Source organism: Heptranchias perlo, chromosome 8, assembly GCF_035084215.1.
Source record: "Heptranchias perlo isolate sHepPer1 chromosome 8, sHepPer1.hap1, whole genome shotgun sequence".
Classification (NCBI taxonomy): domain Eukaryota; kingdom Metazoa; phylum Chordata; class Chondrichthyes; order Hexanchiformes; family Hexanchidae; genus Heptranchias; species Heptranchias perlo.
This window is the reverse complement of record NC_090332.1, coordinates 185,659-206,304: the sequence shown is the minus strand read 5'-3', so window position 1 is coordinate 206,304 and position 20,646 is coordinate 185,659.

Genomic DNA, 20,646 nt, shown 5'->3' with positions numbered 1-20,646 from the left:
TCCCCAGGCTGTATCTGACACTGATCCCCCGGGCTCTTCCTACATGAGTCGGACTGGTGCTGAAGGGTTTGGCTCATTTTCAGCTTCTCTTTCACTTACTGAATCTGTTCTAATGGAGTTCGGCAGCTCACGTCTGTTTTGAGTTGTCGGAGGAGCTGCTCCATGAACTGGGAAGGTGTCTGTTGTCTGAATCGTTTTCTGATATATCGCTGCTCGAGGCTCCTGCTGTCTGCCCAGCAAGACATGAGCAATTCAAGGGAACGAAATATAGTGAGGAGCAGGAGGAAAGGGAGTGCTCATCATGGCAACTGGTTCCTGTGCCTGGTGCAGTAATCCAGACCGGGGAGAGGGGAAGGGTCCTGGGCCTAGTGCAGTAATCCAGGCCAGGGATGGGTCCAGGGCCTAGTGCAATAATCCAGGCCGGGGAGAGGGGACAGGTCCTGGGCCTAGTGCAGTAATCCAGGCCAGGGATGGGTCCAGGGCCTAGTGCAATAATCCAGGCCGGGGAGAGGGGACGGGTCCTGGGCCTAGTGCAGTAATCCAGGCCAGGGATGGGTCCAGGGCCTAGTGCAATAATCCAGGCCGGGGAGAGGGGACGGGTCCTGGGCCTAGTGCAGTAATCCAGGCCGGGGAAGGGAGAGGGACACACAAAATGTACAGCACAGAAACAGGCCATTCGGCCCAACTGGTCCATTTATGCTCCACAGGACCCTCCTCCCTCCCTACTTCATCTCACCCTATCAGCATATCCTTCTATTCCTTTCTCCCTCATGTGTTTATCTAGCTTCCTCTTAAATGTATCTATTCTATTCACCTCAACCACTCCTTGTGGTAGCGAGTTTCACATTCCACATTCTTTACGTAAAAAAGTTTCTCCTGAATTCCCTATTGGATTTATTAGTGACTATCTCATATTTACGGACCCTAGTTCTGGTCTCCCCACAAGTGGAAACATCTTCTCTATGTCTACCCTATCAAACCCTTTCATTATCTTAAAGACCTCTAGCAGGTCACCCCTCAGTCTTCTCTTTTCTATGGAAAAAAGCCCCAGCCTGTTCAATCTTTACTGATCGGTATAACCTCTCAGTTCTGGTATCATCCTAGTAAACCCTTTTTGCCTTCTCCAATGCCTCTATATCCTTTTAATAAAGTGGAGACCAGAACTGTTCACAGTACTTCAAGTGAGGTCTAACCAAGGTTCTATACAAGTTTAACATAACTTCTCTGCTTTTCAGTTCTATCCCTCTAGAAATGAACCCTAGTGCTTGATTTGCCATTTTTAAGGCCTTATTAACCTGTGTCACTACTTTTAGTGATTTGTGTATCTGTTCCCCATGATCCCTTTGCTCCTCTATCCCATTTAGACTCTTATTATCCAAGCAGTGTGTGGCTTCCTTATTCTTCCTACCAAAATACACCACCTCACACTTATCCATATTGAAATTCATTTGCCAATTACACGCCCATTCTGCAAGTTTATTAATGTCTTACTATATTTTGTCGCAGTTTCCCTCAGTATTAACTACACCTCCCCAATTTGGTGTCATCTGCAAATTTTGAAATTGTACTTCTGATTCCCGAGAACAAATCATAAATGGAAATTGTGAACAACAGTGATCCCAGCACCGATCCTGGTGGAACACCACTTCCCACCTATTGCCAGTCTGAGTAGCCATCCTTAACCCTGTAGCCAGCTTGCTATCCATTCTGCTACCTGTACCCTGACTCCACACGCTCTGACCTTAGTCATGAGTCTACAATGCCGTACCTTATCAAAGGCCTTTTGAAAATCCAAATATATTACATATTTATTTCTCCTGGACTCCATTGATCACTATCACTGCTGTTCGAGTTCTTTGTTTATCAGTAAATTTTTCCAGTTAATCTCTCCTCATAATTTAACCCTTGGAGTCCAGGTATCATTCCAGTAAATCTACACTGCACTCCCTCCAAGGCAAAGAAGCCTTGGCGAGTTGCTGCAGTGCATCCCGTGGATGGTACACACTGCAGCTACAGTGTGGCGGTGGTGAAGGGAGTGAATGTTTAGGGTGGTGGATGGAGTGCCAATCAAGCGGGCTGCTTTGTCCTGGATGGTGTCGAGCTTCTTGAGTGTTGTTGGAGCTGCACTCATCCAGGCAAGTGGAGAGTATTCCATCACACTCCTGACTTGTGCCTTGTAGATGGTGGAAAGGCTTTGGGGAGTCAGGAGGTGAGTCACTCGTCGCAGAATACCCAGCCTCTGACCTGCTCTCGTAGCCACAGTATTTATATGGCTGGTCCAGTTAAGTTTCTGGTCAATGGTGACCCCCAGGATGTTGATGGTGGGGGATTCGGCGATGGTAATGCTGTTGAATGTCAAGGGGAGGTGGTTAGACTCTCTCTTGTTGGAGATGGTCATTGCCTGGCATTTGTCTGGCACGAATGTTACTTGCCACTTATGAGCCCAAGCCTGGATGTTGTCCAGGTCTTGCTGCATGTGGGCACGGACTGCTTCATTATCTGAGGGGTTGCGAATGGAACTGAACACTGTGCAATCATCAGCGAACATCCCCATTTCTGACCTTATGATGGAGGGAAGGTCATTGATGAAGCAGCTGAAGATGGTTGGGCCTAGGACACTGGTTTCCTTCTCTCACCTTTCTTAAATAGCGGAGTGATGTGCAATTTTCTAAGCTGAAGGAACAGTTCCTGAATCGAGAGAACTTTGAAAGATTATAGTTACGGCATCTGCAATGTGCTCACCTACTTCCTTTAACATCCTGGGATGGAAACCATCTGGTCCTGGGGATTTGTCCCTCTAGTGCCATTATTTTCTTCATTACTGTTAATTATGGTGAGTCCCCGTCCCTGGTTCAGAATTAGTTTCCTTGGGGTGTCCGGCATGCTATCCTCTTTCTCTAATGTAAATACTGACACAAAGTAATTATTTAACATGTCTGCCACTTTCTTACTTTCATTTACAATATCCCCACTTTCAGTTTTTAAGGGGCCAACATTGCTCTTGACCACCCTCTTTTTCCTAATATAATTGTAAATTTTTTTGTGTTGATTTTGATATCCCTTACACGTTTCTTTTCATACTCCCTTTTTGTAGCTCTTACTATCTGTTTTGTGACCCTTTGCGGCACAGATTGTAAAATCTCCATTCCCTGTACCCCATTACCTTTCTCTTCTTGCCAGTTTATTTGGGGATAGTTAAAATCTCCCATGATGAGGGGAAAATAGGGGGAGAGGGGGAGGGAGACGGGGAAGAGGGGGAGGGAGACGGGGAAGAGGGGGAGGGAGACAGGGAAGAGGGGGAGGGAGACAGGGAAGAGGGGGAGGGAGACAGGGAGGGGGAAAAGGGGAGGGAGGCGGGGAGAGGGAGGGGGCACGGGGAGAGGGAGGGGGCACGGGGAGAGGGAGGGGGAGAAGGGCAGAGGGACACGGGGAGAGGGAGAGAAACACGGGGGGAGAAGGGGAGGGAGACGGGAGTAGGGGAGGGAGAGGGAGAGGGGGAGGAAGACAAGGGGAGAGGTGGAGGGAGATGGGGGAAAGGGGAAGGGAGACGGGATAGGGAGAAGGAGACGGGAGGGGGGTGCAGGGAGAGAGACAAGGGCAGAGGGACACAGGGCAAGGGAACGGACACAGCATTACGCCAAGAAATGCAGGCATTGGAAGGCCTGAGTAGTTTATATGGGGCCCAAAGACAGGGAGAATGCGCTAGAAGTGTTGGGAATGGTAAGTCTGACCGCAGCAGACTTCATGTCTGGTCGAGCAGCGAACACTGACAGGAGGCAGACAAGTAACAGGCCTCCTCACTAACCCACGTAACAAGTTTTTAAATAAAGCTTAGCTCACTGTTGATCAAATCTCCTCATCTGGTCTGTAAAAGGAATACATTCAGTTAGTTTGGCAGTTAGGCAGTTTCCATGTAAGGAAGACACAGAATCCTCATTAACTCCACTTGCTCACAACACTCTGAAGGGCAGTGACAAAAGTCTAATAGGAACAGTATTCTGTGGTGAACGTTTGAATCCCAGGGACACGGGAAAGGTCAGTGAGCGAAGGGTAAGAGAAGAGATTGGGGGAACTCTGTTACTCAGGAGAATTGACTTGTAGAATTAAATTACCAGGGAAGGAGATTAAAGCAAACAGTGGAAATGGAATATACCCCCAGGTATATGGTGAAAAGGTGGGTTGGTGGGGTTAGGGATATGGGGAGAAGGTGGGTAGGTGGGGTTGAGGGGTATGGGGAGGTGGTGGGTAGGTGGGGTTGAGGGGTATGGGGAGGTGGTGGGTAGGTGGAGTTAGGGATATGGGGAGAAGGTGGGTAGGTGGGGTTGAGTGAAAAAGGGAGAAGGTGGGTAGGTGGGGTTGAGGGGTATGGGGAGTAGGTGGGTAGGTGGGGTTTTGGGCAATCTGCTGGGTAGGTGGGGTTGGGGATATGGGGAGTAGGTGGGTAGGTGGGGTTGAGGGGTATGGGGAGAAGGTGGGTTGGTGGGGTTGAGGGGTATGGGGAGAAGGTGGGTAGGTGGGGTTTTGGGCAATCTGGTGGGTAGGTGCGGTTGAGCAGATATGGGGTGAAAGTCAGTAGTAAAAACAAAAAATGCTGGAAATACTCAGCAAATCAGGCAGCATCACATTTAATCATAGAAATTTACGGCACAGAAGGAGGTCATTCAGCCCATCGTGTCTGTGCTGGCCAAAAGAGAGCTATCCAGCCTAATCCCACTTTCCAAGCCTTGTAGGTTACGGCGCTTCAAGTACACATTCAAGTATTTTTCAAATGAGTTGAGGGTTTCTGCCTCTACCACCCCCTCCACCCTCTGGGTGAAAAAAATTAAGCTATCTATTTCAGATTTAAATTTAGCAATTGAGCTAGTATCAATTGCCGTTTGCGGAAGAGAGTTCCAAACTTCTACCACCCTTTGTGTGTAGAAATGTTTTCTAATCTCGCTCCTGAAAGGTCTGGCTCTAATTTTTAGACTGTGCCCCCTACTCCTAGAATCCCCAACCAGCGGAAATAGTTTCTCTCTATCCACCCTATCCGTTCCCCTTAATATCTTATAAACTTCGATCAGATCACCCCTTAACCTTCGAAACTCCAGAGAATACAACCCCAATTTGTGTAATCTCTCCTCCTTTAGAGACGAAAATCCGAGACAAAATTAATAGTCACTTGGACAAGTGTGGATGAATAAAGGAAAGCCAGCACGGATTTGTTAAAGGCAAATTGTGTTTAACTAACCTGATTGAGTTTTTTGATGAGGTAACAGTGGGTTGATGAGGGCAATGTGGTTGATGTTGTGTATATGGACTTTCAAAAGGTGTTTGATAAAGTGCCGCATAATAGGCTTGTCAGCAAAATTGAAGCCCATGGAATAAAAGGGGCAGTGGCAGCATGGATACAAAATTAGCTAAGTGACAGGAAACAGAGAGTAGTGGTGAACGGTTGCTTTTTGGACTGGAGGGAGGTGTACAGTGGTGTTCCCCAGGGGTCAGTGCTGGGACCACTGCTTTTTTTGATATATATTAATGACTTGGACTTGGGTGTACAGGGCACAATTTCAAAATTTGCAGATGACACAAAACTTAGGAGTGTAGTGAACAGTGAGGAGGATGGTGATAGACTTCAAGAGGATATAGGAACATAGAACATAGGAACAGGAGTAGGCCATTCAGCCCCTCGTGCCTGCTCCACCATTTGATAAGATCATGGCTGATCTGTGTTCTAGCTCCATATACCTGCCTTTGGCCCATATCCCTTAATACCTTTGGTTGCCAAAAAGCTATCTATCTCAGATTTAAATTTAGCATTTGAGCTAGTATCAATTGCCGTTTGCGGAAGAGAGTTCCAAACTTTTACCACCCTTTGTGTGTAGAAATGTTTTCTAATCTCGCTCCTGAAAGGCCTGGCTCTAATTTTTAGACTGTGCCCCCTACTCCTAGAATCCCCAACCAGCGGAAATAGTTTCTCTCTATCCACCCTATCTGTTCCCCTTAATATCTTATAAACTTCGATCAGATCACCCCTTAACCTTCGAAACTCCAGAGAATACAACCCCAATTTGTGTAATCTCTCCTCGTAACTTAACCCTTGAAGTCCGGGTATCATTCTAGTAAACCTACGCTGCACTCCCTCCAAGGCCAATATGTCCTTCCGAAGGTGCGGTGCCCAGAACTGCTCACAGTACTCCAGGTGCGGTCTAACCAGGGTTTTGTATAGCTGCAGCATAACTTCTGCCCCCTTGTACTCCAGTCCTCCAGATATAAAGGCCAGCATTCCATTAGCCTTCTTGATTATTTTCAGCACCTGTTCATGACACTTCAATGATCTATGTACCTGAACCCCTAAGTCCCTTTGGACATCCACTGTTTTTAACTTTTTACCATTTAGAAAGTACCCTGTTCTATCCTTTTTTGATCCAAAGTGGATGACCTCACATTTGTCTACATTGAATTCCATTTGCCATAATTTTGCCCATTCACCTAATCTATCAATATCCCTTTGTAATTTTATGTTTTCATCTACACTGCTTACAATGCCACCAACCTTTGTGTCATCGGCAAACTTAGATATGAGACTTTCTATGCTTTCATCTAAGTCGTTAATAAATATTGTGAATAATTGAGGCCCTGAGACAGATCCCTGCGGGACTCCACTAATCACATCCTGCCAATGTGAATACTTACCCATTATCCCTACTCTCTGTCGCCTTTCGCTCAGCCAATTTCCTAACCAAGTCCGTACTTCTCCCTCGATTCCATGGGCTTCTAACTTAGCTAACAGTCTCTTATGTGGGACCTTATCAAATGCCTTCTGGAAGTCCATATAAATAACATCCATTGACATTCCCCTGTCACTACTTTAGTCACCTCTTCAAAAAATTCAATCAGGTTTGTCAGGCACGACCTACCTTTCACAGATCCACGCTGGCTCTCCCTGATTAACTGAAAATTCTCGAGGTGTTCAGTCACCCTATCCTTAATTATAGACTCCAGCAATTTCCCCACAATAGATGTTAGGCTAACTGGTCTATAATTCCCTGGTTTCCCTCTCTCTCCTCTCTTAAAAAGCAGAGTGACATGTGCAATTTTCTAATCTAGAGGGACAGTTCCTGAATCTAGAGAACTTTGAAAGATTATAGTTAGGGCATCTGCAATGTGCTCACCTACTTCCTTTAAAACCCTGGGATGGAAACCATCTGGTCCTGGGGATTTGTCATTCTTTAGTGCTATTATTTTCTTCATTACTGTTGCTTTACTTATGTTAATTTTATCGAGTCCCTGTCCCTGATTCAATATTAGTTTTCTTGGGATTTCCGGCATGCTATCCTCTTTTTCTACTGTAAATACTGACGCAAAGTAATTATTCAACATGTCTGCCATTTCCCCATTGGCAATGACAGTATCCCCACTTTCAGTTTTTAAGGGGCCAACACTGCTCCTGACCACCCTCTTTTTCCTAATATAACTGTAAAAGTTCTTTGTATTGGTTTTGATATCCCTTGCAAGTTTCTTTTCATACTCTCTTTTTGTAGCTCTTACTATCTGTTTTGTGACCCTTTGTTGATCTTTGTATCTTTCCCATTCGCCAGGATCTGTGCCATTTTTTGCCTTTTTGTATGCCCTTTCCTTATGTCTTATACTGTCCCTTACCTCTTTAGTTGTCCATGGCTGGTTTTTTTTGGCAAGTAGAGTTCTTGCCCCTTGGGTATAAACCGATTCTGTATCTCATTAAATGTTTCTTTAAACATTTCCCACTGATCATCAGTCGTTTTACCCATTAACAGATTTGCCCAGTTTACTGTGGACAGTCTCTGTCTCATCCCATTGAAGTCAGCCTTACCCAAGTCTAGAATCTTAGCAGCTGACTCACTTTTTTCCCTTTCAAACACGACATTGAACTCGATCATGTTATGATCACTATTGGATAGATGTTCACGCACAGTTAAGTCGTTAACTAAATCTGGTTCATTACTCATTACTAAATCTAGTATGGCTTGCCCCCTTGTTGCCTCTAGGACATACTGCTGTAGAAAACTATCCCGGACACACTCAAGAAATTCACTACCTTTCTGACAGTTGCTAGTCTGCTTTCTCCAATCTATGTGAAGATTAAAGTCCCCCATTAAGACCACTATGCCTTTCTTACACGCTTGTCTAATCTCTGCATTTATACAATCTAGCATTTCAGAGCTGCTGCCAGGGCTCCTATACACAACTCCCACTATAGTCTTAGATCCTTTCCTATTTCTCAATTCAACCCATAAGGTCTTTGTTGGCTGCTTACCTCTCGTTATATCCTCCTTTATCATTGATATAGAGAGGCTTGTGGCATGGGTGGACATGTGACAGAGGAAAATTAATGCACAGACGTGCAAAGTGATACGTTTTGGCAGGAAGAACGAGCAGAGGGAATATAAACTAAATGGTACAATTTTAAAAGGGGTACAGGAACAGAGAGATCTGGGGGTATATGTGCACAAATCATTGATGGTGGCAGGGCAGGTTGAGAAATTGGTTAAAAAAGCATATGGGATCCTGGGCTTTATAAATAGAGGCATAGAATACAAAAGTACGGAAGTTATGTTGAACCTTTAAAAAACACTGGTTTGGCCACAACTGGAGTATTGTGTCCAGTTTTGGGCACCGCACTTTAGGAAAGATGTGAAGGCTTTAGAGTGGGAGCAGAAGAGATTTACTAGAATGGTTCCAGGGATGAGGGACTTCAGTTATGTGGAGAGACTTTAATCTTCACATAGATTGGAGAAAGCAGACTAGCAACTGTCAGAAAGGTAGTGAATTTCTTGAGTGTGTCCGGGATAGTTTTCTACAGCAGTATGTCCTAGAGGCAACAAGGGGGCAAGCCATACTAGATTTAGTAATGAGTAATCAACCTTCTCACCCTCCAATTAGAGGGTGAGAAGGTTGATTCTCAAACAAGCGTACTGAGCTTGAATAAAGGAGACTATGATGGTATGAGAGCGGAATTGATTAAAGTGGACTGGGAAAATAGATTAAATTGTAAGACGGTACATGAGCAGTGGTGTTCATTTAGGGAATTATTTTACAACTTTCAAAATAAATATATTCCACTGAGGAAAAAAGGGTGTAAAAGAAATGACAGCCATCCGTGGCTAAGTAAAGAAATCAAGGATAGTATCCGACTAAAAACAAGGACATATAAGGTAGCCAAACTTAGTGGGAGGATAGAAGATTGGGAATTCTTCAAAAGACAGCAAAAAGTAACTAAAGGATTGATTAAGAAAGGGAAGTTAGATTATGAAAAGAAATTAGCAAAAAATATAAAAACAGATAGCAAGAGTTTCTATAGTTATATAAAAAGAAAAAGGGTGGCTAAGGCAAACATAGGTCCCTTAGAGGATGAGACCGGGAAATTAATGGTGGGAAACATGGAGATGGCAAAAATGCTGAACAAATATTTTGTTTCAGTCTTTACAGTAGAGGACACTAAGAATATCCCAACACTGGACAAACAGGGGGCTCTAGGGGGGGAGGAGCTAAATACGATTAAAATCACTCAGGAGATGGTACTCAGTAAAATAATGGGACTCAAGGCGGATAAATCCCCTGGACCTGATGGCTTCCATCCTAGGGTCTTGAGGGAAGTGGCAGTAGGGATTGTGGATGCTTTGGTGATAGTTTTCCAAAATTCCCTGGACTCAGGAGAGGTCCCGGCAGATTGGAAAACTGCTAATGTAACACCGTTATTTAAAAAGGGTAGTAGGCAGAAGGCTGGAAATTATAGGCCAGTTAGCTTAACATCTGTGGTGGGTAAAATTTTGGAGTCTATTATTAAGGAGACAGTAACGGAACATTTAGATAAGCATAATTTAATAGGACAAAGTCAGCATGGCTTTATGAAGGGGAAGTCATGTCTGACAAATTTGCTTGAGTTCTTCGAGGATATAACGTATAGGGTGGATAAAGGGGAACCAGTGGACATAGTGTATTTAGACTTCCAGAAGGCATTCAACAAGGTGCCACATAAAAGATTATTACTTAAGATAAAAAATCACGGGATTGGGGGTAATATTCTGGCATGGGTGGAGGATTGGTTATCGAACAGGAAGCAGAGAGTTGGGATAAATGGTTCATTTTCGGACTGGCAACCAGTAACCAGTGGTGTTCCACAGGGGTCGGTGCTGGGTCCCCAACTCTTTACAATCTATATTAACGATTTGGAGGAGGGGACCGAGTGCAACATATCAAAATTTGCAGATGATACAAAGATGGGAGGGAAAGTAGAGAGTGAGGAGGACATAAAAAACCTGCAAGGGGATATAGACAGGCTGGGTGAGTGGGCGGAGATTTGGCAGATGCAATATAATATTGGAAAATGTGAGGTTATGCACTTTGGCAGGAAAAATCAGAGAGCAAGTTATTTTCTTAATGGCGAGAGACTGGAAAGTACTGCAGTACAAAGGGATCTGGGGGTCCTAGTGCAAGAAAATCAAAAAGTTGGTATGCAGGTGCAGCAGGTGATCAAGAAAGCCAACGGAATGTTGGCTTTTATTGCTAGGGGGATAGAATATAAAAACAAGGAGGTATTGCTGCAGTTATATAAGGTATTGGTGAGACCGCACCTGGAATACTGCATACAGTTTTGGTCTCCATACTTAAGAAAAGACATACTTGCTCTCGAGGCAGTACAAAGAAGGTTCACTCGGTTAATCCCGGGGATGAGGGGGCGGACATATGAGGAGAGGTTGAGTAGATTGGGACTCTACTCATTGGAGTTCAGAAGAATGAGAGGCGATCTTATTGAAACATATAAGATTGTGAAGGGTCTTGATCGGGTGGATGCAGTAAGGATGTTCCCAAAGATGGGTGAAACTAGAGCTAGGGGGCATAATCTTAGAATAAGGGGCTGCTCTTTCAAAACTGAGATGAGGAGAAACTTCTTCACTCAGAGGGTGGTAGGTCTGTGGAATTTGCTGCCCCAGGAAGCTGTGGAAGCTACATCATTAGATAAATTTAAAACAGAAATAGACAGTTTCCTAGAAGTAAAGGGAATTAGGGGTTATGGGGAGCGGGCAGGAAATTGGACATGAAGCTGAGTTCGGATCGGTCAATGCCCTGTGGGTGGCGGAGAGGGCCCAGGGGCTATGTGGCCGGGTCCTGCTCCGACTTCTTGTGTTCTTTAGATTTGTGGTTGGGATCAGATCAGCCATGATCTTATTGAATGGCGGAGCAGGCTCGAGGGGCCGATTGGCCTACTCCTGCTCCAATTTCTTATGTTCTTATGTTCTTAAGCTGGGGTTGTTCTCCTTAGAGCAGAGACGATTTGAGAGGAGATTTGAAAGAAGTGTTCAAAATCATGAAGGGTTTAGATAAAGTAAATAAAGAGAAACTGTTCCCATTGGCGGAAGGGTTGAGAACCAGAGGACACAGATTTAAGGTGATTGGCAAAAGAACCAAAGGTGACATGAAGAAAAACTTTTTTACGCAGCGAGTAGTTATGATCTGGAATGCGCCGTCTGAGAGGGTGGTGAAAGCAGATTCAATTGTGGCTTTTTTTGAAGGGAAAAAATTTGCAGGGCTACAGGGAAAGAGCAGGGGGTATGGGACTAACTGGATCGCTCTTACAAAGAGCCAGCACAAGCTCAATGGGCCGAATGGCCTCCTTCTGTGCTGTAATGATTCTATGATGTGGTGACCAGAACTGTACGCAGTACTCTAGCTGTGGCCTAACTAGCGTTTTAAACAGCTCTAGCATAACCTCCTTGTTCTTATATTCTACGCCTCGGCTAATAAAGGAAAGTATCCCTAGAATGATACCCGGGCTTCAAGGGTTAAGTTACGAGGAGAGATTACACAAATTGGGGTTGTATTCTCCAGAGTTTCGAAGGTTAAGGGGTGATCTGATCGAAGTTTATCAGATATTAGGGGGAACGGATAAGGTGAATAGAGAGAAACTATTTCCACTGGTTGGGGATTCTAGGAGTAGGGGGCACAGTCTAAAAATTAGAGCCAGACCTTTCAGGAGTGAGATTAGAAAACATTTCTACGCACAAAGGGTGGTAGAAGTTTGGAACTCTCTTCCGCAAACAGCAATTGATACTAGCTCAATTGCTAAATTTAAATGTGAGATGGATAGCTTTTTGGCAAAGGTATCAAGGGATATGGGCCAAAGGCAGGTATATGGAGTTAGATCACAGATCAGCCATGATCTTATCAAATGGCGGAGCAGGCACGAGGGGCTGAATGGCCTACTCCTGTTCTTATGTTCCTATGTTCCTATCCCCCTATGCCTTCTTAACCACCTTATCTACCTGTCCTGCAACCTTCAGGGATCTGTGGACATGCACTCCAAGGTCCCTCTGTTCCTCTACACCTCTCAGTATCCTCCCATTTATTGTGTTTTTTTTTTATTCGTTCACGGGATGTGGGCGTTGCTGGCAAGGCCGGCATTTATTGCCCATCCCTAATTGCCCTTGAGAAGGTGGTGGTGAGCCGCCTTCTTGAACCGCTGCAGTCCGTGTGGTGATGGTTCTCCCACAGTGCTGTTAGGAAGGGAGTTCCAGGATTTTGACCCAGCGACAATGAAGGAACGGCGATATATTTCCAAGTCGGGATGGTGTGTGACTTGGAGGGGAACGTGCAGGTGGTGTTGTTCCCATGCGCCTGCTGCCCTTGTCCTTCTAGGTGGTAGAGGTCGCGGGTTTGGGAGGTGCTGTCAAAGAAGCCTTGGCGAGTTGCTGCAGTGCATCCTGTGGATGGTGCACACTACAGCCACAGTGCGCCGGTGGTGAAGGGAGTGAATGTTTAGGGTGGTGGATGGGGTGCCAATCAAGCGGGCTGCTTTATCTTGGATGGTGTCGAGCTTCTTGAGTGTTGTTGGAGCTGCACTCATCCAGGCAAGTGGAGAGTATTCCATCACACTCCTGACTTGTGCCTTGCAGATGGTGGAAAGGCTTTGGGGAGTCAGGAGGTGAGTCACTCGCCGCAGAATACCCAGCCTCTGACCTGCTCTCGTAGCCACAGTATTTATATGGCTGGTCCAGTTAAGTTTCTGGTCAATGGTGACCCCCAGGATGTTGATGGTGGGGGATTCGGCGATGGTAATGCCGTTGAATGTCAAGGGGAGTTGGTTAGACTCTCTCTTGTTGGAGATGGTCATTGCCTGGCACTTATCTGGCGCGAATGTTACTTGCCACTTATCAGCCCAAGCCTGGATGTTGTCCAGGTCTTGCTGCATGCGGGCTCGGACTGCTTCATTATCTGAGGGGTTGCGAATGGAACTGAACACTGTGCAATCATCAGCGAACATCCCCATTTCTGACCTTATGATGGAGGGAAGGTCATTGATGAAGCAGCTGAAGATGGTTGGGCCTAGGACACTGCCCTGAGGAACTCCTGCAGCAATGTCCTGGGGCTGAGATGTTTGGCCTCCAACAACCACGACCATCTTCCTTTGCGCTAGGTATGACTCCAGTCATTGGAGAGTTTTCCCCCTGATTCCCATTGACTTCAATTTTACTAGGGCTCCTTGGTGCCACACTCGGTCAAATGCTGCCTTGATGTCAAGGGCAGTCACTCTCACCTCACCTCTGGAATTCAGCTCTTTTGTCCATGTTTGGACCAAGGCTGTAATGAGGTCTGGAGCCGAGTGGTCCTGGCGGAACCCAAACTGAGCATCGGTGAGCAGGTTATTGGTGAGTAAGTGCCGCTTGATAGCACTGTCGACGACACCTTCCATCACTTTGCTGATGATTGAGAGTAGACTGATGGGGTGGTAATTGGCCGGATTGGATTTGTCCTGCTTTTTGTGGACAGGACATACCTGGGCAATTTTCCACATTGTCGGGTGGATGCCAGTGTTGTAGCTGTACTGGAACAGCTTGGCTAGAGGCGCAGCTAGTTCTGGAGCACAAGTCTTCAGCACTACAGCCGGGATGTTGTCGGGGCCCATAGCCTTTGCTGTATCCAGTGCACTCAGCCGTTTCTTGATATCACGTGGAGTGAATCGAATTGGCCAAAGACTGGCTTCCGTGATGGTGGGGATATCGGGAGGAGGCTGAGATGGATCATCCACTTGGCACTTCTGGCTGAAGATGGTTGCAAACGCTTCAGCCTTGTCTTTTGCACTCACGTGCTGGACTCCCCAAATGCATTACCTCACTTCTCCGGATTGAACTCCATTTGCCACTTTTCTGCCCACCTGACCAGTCCATTGATATCTTCCTGCAGTCTACAGCTTTCCTCCTCACTATCAACCACAAGGCCAATTTTTGTATCATCTACAAACTTCTTTCCGCTACATTTAAGTTTAAATCATTGATATATACCACAAAAAGCAAGGGATCTAGTACTGAGCCCTGCGGAACCCCACTGGAAGCAGCCCTTCAGTCGCAAAAACACCCGTCGTCCTTTACCCTTTGCTTCCTGCTACTGAGCCAATTTTGGATCCAACCAGCCACTTTCCCCTGGATCCCATGGGCTTTTACTTTTCTGACCAGTCTGCCATGTGGTTGACCTTGTCAAAAGCCTTGCTAAAATCCATGTAGACCACATCTGTGGAGAAAGAAACAGAGTTAACATTTCAGGTCGATGACCTTTCGTCAGAACTGGAAGAAGTTGAAGATTTAACAGTTTTTAAGCAAGTACAGAGTCAGGGAAAGGGAGGAGGGAAAGCGGGGGGGGGGGGAAGAACAAAAGGGGTCTTTGATAGGGTGGAGGGCAGGAGTGATTGAATGACAAAAGGGATGATGCAAGGAGGGTGGTAATGGAACAAGTAAAGAAACAAAAGATGGGTCGAGAGGAGCTGTAAGTGGCAACATCAGAACCAGAACGTGTTGTCCGAGAGAACGGGAGCGGTGGTTCTGATCTGAAGTTATTGAACTCAATGTTGAGTCCAGAAGGTTGTAAAATGCCTAAACGAAAGATGAGGTGCTGTTCCTCGAGTTTCATTGGAACAGTGAAAGAGGCCGAGGACAGAGAGGTCAGCTTGCGGACAGAGTGGAGGGTGTTCAGCAAAGCAATCACCCAATCTGCGTTTGGTCTCCCCAGTGTAGTGGAGACCGCATTGTGAGCAGTGAATACAGTATCGTAAATTGAAAGAAGTACAAGTAAACGCTGTTTCACCTGAAAGGAATGTTTGGGGCCCTGAATGGTGGGAAGGGAGAAGGTGAAAGGGCAGGTGTTGCATCTCTTGCGAGAAATTGGGTAGGCGTGGTGGAGGGATATGGGGAGAAGGTGGGTAGGTGGGTCAAGGGATAGGGTGAGAAGGTGGGGTTCAGGGATAGGGTGAGGAGGTGGGGTTCAGGGATAGGGTGAGGAGGTGAGGTTCAGGGATAGGGTGAGGAGGTGGGGTTCAGGGATAGGGTGAGGAGGTGGGGTTCAGGGATAGGGTGAGGAGGTGGGGTTCAGGGCTAGGGTGAGGAGGTGGGGTTCAGGGATAGGGTGAGGAGGTGAGGTTCAGGGATAGGGTGAGGAGGTGAGGTTCAGGGATAGGGTGAGGAGGTGGGGTTCAGGGATAGGGTGAGGAGGTGGGGTTCAGGGATAGGGTGAGGAGGTGGGGTTCAGGGCTAGGGTGAGGAGGTGGGGTTCAGGGCTAGGGTGAGGAGGTGGGGTTCAGGGCTAGGGTGAGGAGGTGGGGTTCAGGGATAGGGTGAGGAGGTGGGGTTCAGGGATAGGGTGAGGAGGTGGGGTTCAGGGATAGGGTGAGGAGGTGGGGTTCAGGGATAGGGTGAGGAGGTGGGGTTCAGGGATAGGGTGAGGAGGTGGGGTTCAGAGTTAGGTAGTTGGGGTCGAAGGATATGGTGAGAATTTCCAAGTTTGCAGACGACACAAAGCTGGGGTGGAATGTGAGCTGTGAGGGGGATGCAAAGAGGCTCCAATGTGATTTAGACAAGTTGGGTGAGTGGGCAAGAACATGGCAGATGCAGTGTAACATGGATAAATGTGAGGTTATCCACTTTGGTTGTAAAAACAGAAAGACAGATTATTATCTGAATGGTGATTGATTGGGAAAAGGGGAGGTGCAACGAGACCTGGGTGTCCTTGTACACCAGTCGCTGAAAGCGAGCATTCAGGTGCAGCAAGCAGTTAGGAAGGCGAATGGTATGTTGGCCTTCATTGCACGAGGATTTGAGTACAGGAGCAGGGATGTCTTACTGCAGTTATACAGGGCCTTGGTGAGACCACATCTGGAGTATTGTGTGCAGTTTTGGTCTCCTTATCTGAAGAAGGATGTCCTTGCCATGGAGGGAATGCAACAAAGGTTTACCAAACTGATTCCTGGGATGGCAGGACTGACGTATGAGGAGAGATTGGGTCGACTAGGCCTATATTCACTAGAGTTTAGAAGAATGAGAGGTGATCTCACCGAAACATATAAAATTCTAACAGGACTAGACAGACTAGATGCAGGGAGGATGTTCCCGATGGCTGGGGAGTCCAGAACCAGGGGTCACAGTCTCAGGATATGGGGTATGCCATTTGGAACCGAGATGAGGAGAAATTTCTTCACTCAGAGGGTGGTGAACCTGTGGAATTCTCTACCACAGAAGGCAGTGGAGGCCAAGTCATTAAATATATTCAAGAAGGAGATCGATATATTTCTTAATGCTAAAGGGATCAAGGGATATGGGGAAAAAGCGGGAACAGGGTACTGAGTTAGACGATCAGCCATGATCATTTTGAATGGCGGAGCAGGCCCGAAGGGCCGAATGGCCTACTCTTGCTCCTATTTTCTATGTTTCTATGAGAAGGTTGTTATGTGGGGTTGAGGGATATGGGGAGAAGATGGGTAGGTGAGTTTGGGAATATAGTGTGAAGATACAGGACACAAGCTCCGGAGAGTGTAACAAGGACAGATGGAGAGAGTGTAACAGGAACAGGGGAGAGTGTGTGACAGGGAGAGAGAGTGTAACAAGGAGAGAGGGAGTGGGTAACAGGGACAGGGAGAAAGATAGTAACAGGGACAGAGGAGAGAGAGAGTGTAACAGGGACAGGGTAGAGCGAGAGTGTAACAGGGACAGGGTAGAGTGTGTGACAGGGAGAGAGAGTATAACAAGGAGAGAGGGAGTGTGTAACAGGGACAGGGGGGAAGAGAGTGTAACAAGGACATAAGAAATAGGAGCAGGAGTAGGCCATACGGCCCCTCGAGCCTGCTCCGCCATTCATTAAGAACATAGAATCATAGAATCATAGAAGTTACAACATGGAAACAGGCCCTTCGGCCCAACATGTCCATGTCGCACAGTTTATACCACTAAGCTAGTCCCAATTTCCTGCACTTGGCCCATATCCCTCTATACCCATCTTACCCATGTAACTGTCCAAATGCTTTTTAAAAGACAAAATTGTACCCGCCTCTACTACTGCCTCTGGCAGCACGTTCCAGACACTCACCACCCTTTGAGTGAAAAAATTGCCCCTCTGGGCCCTTTTGTATCTCTCCCCTCTCACCTTAAATCTATGTCCCCTCGTTATAGACTCCCCTACCTTTGGGAAAAGATTTTGACTATCTACCTTATCTATGCCCCTCATTATTTTATAGACTTCTATAAGATCACCCCTTAACCTCCTACTCTCCAGGGAAAAAAGTCCCAGTCTGTCTAACCTCTCCCTGTAAGTCAAACCATCAAGTCCCAGTAGCATCCTAGTAAATCTTTTCTGCACTCTTTCTAGTTTAATAATATCCTTTCTATAATAGGGTGACCAGAACTGTACACAGTATTCCAAGTGTGGCCTTACTAATGTCTTGTACAACTTCAACAAGACATCCCAACTCCTGTATTCAATGTTCTGACCAATGAAACCAAGCATGCCGAATGCCTTCTTCACCACCCTATCCACCTGTGACTCCACTTTCAAGGAGCTATGAACCTGTACTCCTAGATCTCTTTGTTCTATAACTCTCCCCAACGCCCGACCATTAACGGAGTAGGTCCTGGCCCGATTCGATCTACCAAAATGAATCACCTCATATTTATCTAAATTAAACTCCATCTGCCATTCATCGGCCCCACTGGCTCAATTTATCAAGATCCCGTTGCAATCCTAGATAACCTTCTTCACTGTCCACAATGCCACCAATCTTGGTGTCATCTGCAAACTTACTAACCATGCCTCCTAAATTCTCATCCAAATCATTAATATAAATAACAAAACAGCGGACCCAGCACTGATCCCTGAGGCACACCGCTGGACACAGGCCTCCAGTTTGAAAAACAACCCTCCACAACCACCCTCTGTCTTCTGCCGTCAATCCAATTTTGTATCCAATTGGCTACCTCACCTTGGATCCCGTGAGATCTAACTTTATGTAACAACCTACCATGCGGTACCTTGTCAAAGGCTTTGCTAAAGTCCATGTAGACCACGTCTACTGCACAGCCCTCATCTATCTTCTTGGTTACCCCTTCAAAAAACTCAATCAAATTCGTGAGACATGATTTTCCTCTCACAAAACCATGCTGACTGTTCCTAATCAGTCCCTGCCTCTCCAAATGCCTGTAGATCCTGTCTCTCAGAATACCCTCTAACAACTTACCCACTACAGATGTCAGGCTTCACCGGTCTGTAGTTCCCAGGCTTTTCCCTGCCGCCCTTCTTAAACAAAGGCACAACATTTGCTACCCTCCAATCTTCAGGCACCTCACCTGTAGCTGTCGATGATTCAAATATCTCTGCTAGGGGACCCGCAATTTCCTCCCTAACCTCCATAACGTCCTGGGAAACATTTCATCAGGTCCCGGAGATTTATCTACCTTGATGCGCGTTAAGACTTCCAGCACCTCCCTCTCTGTAATATGTACACTCCTCAAGACATCACTATTTATTTCCCCAAGTTCCCTAACATCCATGCCTTTCTCAACATGGCTGACCTTCTACCTCAACTCCACTTTCCCGCCCGATCCCCATATCCCTTGATTCCCTTAATGTCCAAAAATCTATCAATCTCAGTCTTGAATATACTCAACAACTGAACATCCACAGCCCTCGGCGGTAGAGAATTTCAAAGATTCACATCCCTCTAAGTGCAGACATTTTTCTTCATCTCGGGCCGACCCCTTATCCTGAGACTATGTCCCCTAGTTCTAGACTCTCCAGCCAGGAGAAACAACCTCTCAGCATCTTCCCTGTCAATCCCTCTAAGAATTTTATACCTCTCATTCTTCTAAACTCCAGAGAGTATTGGCCCATTCTACTCATCTCTCCTCATGGGACAACCCTCTCATCCCAGGAATCAATCTAGTGAACCTTCAATGAACCCCCTCTAAGGCACGTATATCCTTCCTAATGAGACCAAAAGTGTGCACAGTGGGAGAGAGAGCGTGGAACAGGGATAGTCCCATAGTAGGTAAAGCACAGGAGGTCATTTGGCCCATTGTTCCTGTACTGGGTCTTTGAAAGGGCTATCACTTCACACTTCTCTGCGTTAAATTTCATCTGCCATGTATCTGCCCATTTCACCAGTCTGTCTATGTCCTTCTAAAGTCTGTTACAACCCTCCGATTTCTAAACCTAATGATATTATGATCACTGTTCCCCAAATGCTCCCCCACTGAAACATGTTCCACCTGCCCCACTTCATTCTCCAGAGCTGGATCCAGCACTGCTTCCTTCCTCCTTGGGCTGGAAACACAATGTTCCAGAAAGTTCTCTTGTATACATTTCAAAAAATCCTCCCCTCTTTACCCTTAACACTATTACTGTCCCAGTCTCCCATTATCACTACTCTATAATTCTTGCACCTTTCTGTAATTTGCCTGAAAATGTTCTCCTCTATCTCCTTCCCACTATTTGATGCCCTATAGTATACACCCAGTAGTGTAATAGCTCCTCTATTGTTCCTTAATTCTAACCAAATCGATTCTGTCTTTGACTCCTCAACTACATCATCCCTTTCCAGTGCTAGAATAGTTTCTTTGATCAATACTGCCATCTCCCCCCCCCTTTCTTTCCTTCCCTATCTCCCCTTCTATGAGCCAGGTCTCTATATCACAGTCCCATGTGGTGACTTCAGCCTGCTGCTCACCAACCTTATTTACCACACTACGTGCATTTACGCACTCCAATCTCATTTTAGTCTGCCTCGCAACCCGTCCATCTTGAACAGATCCTCCTGCCCCAGAACTGGTCCCAATGCCCCGAGAATCTGAAGCCCTCCCTCCTGCACCATTGCTCCAGCCACGCATTAACCTGTCTTATCCCACTATTCCTATACTCACTCGCGCTTGGCACTGGGAGTAATCCAGAGATTACCAGCTTTGAGGTCCTGCTATTTAATTTCCTCCCTCACTCCTGAAACTCTGACTGCAGGACCTCGACCCTTTTCCTTCCTATGTCATTGGTTCCCACATGGATCACGACTTCTGGCTGTTCCCCTTCCCCCCTCAAAATGTTCTGCCCCCTCTCAGTGATGTCCTTTACACTGACACCAGGGAGGCAACACACCATGTGGGGCTCACACTGACGGCTGCAGTAACGCCTGTCTATCCTCTGACTATCGAATCCCATACAACATCCCATATAGGGTTTCTAGTGCCCCCTCCTCCTGCAGCCGAGTCTCCCACAGTGCCGTGGATTTGCTCCAGACTGCACTCCCCCAAAGGTGTGGCTCTGACGATACTGAGCTGCAGTCTCTGGCCTTTGATAGCAGACCCACTTGGGCCGAGCTTTCCCTGA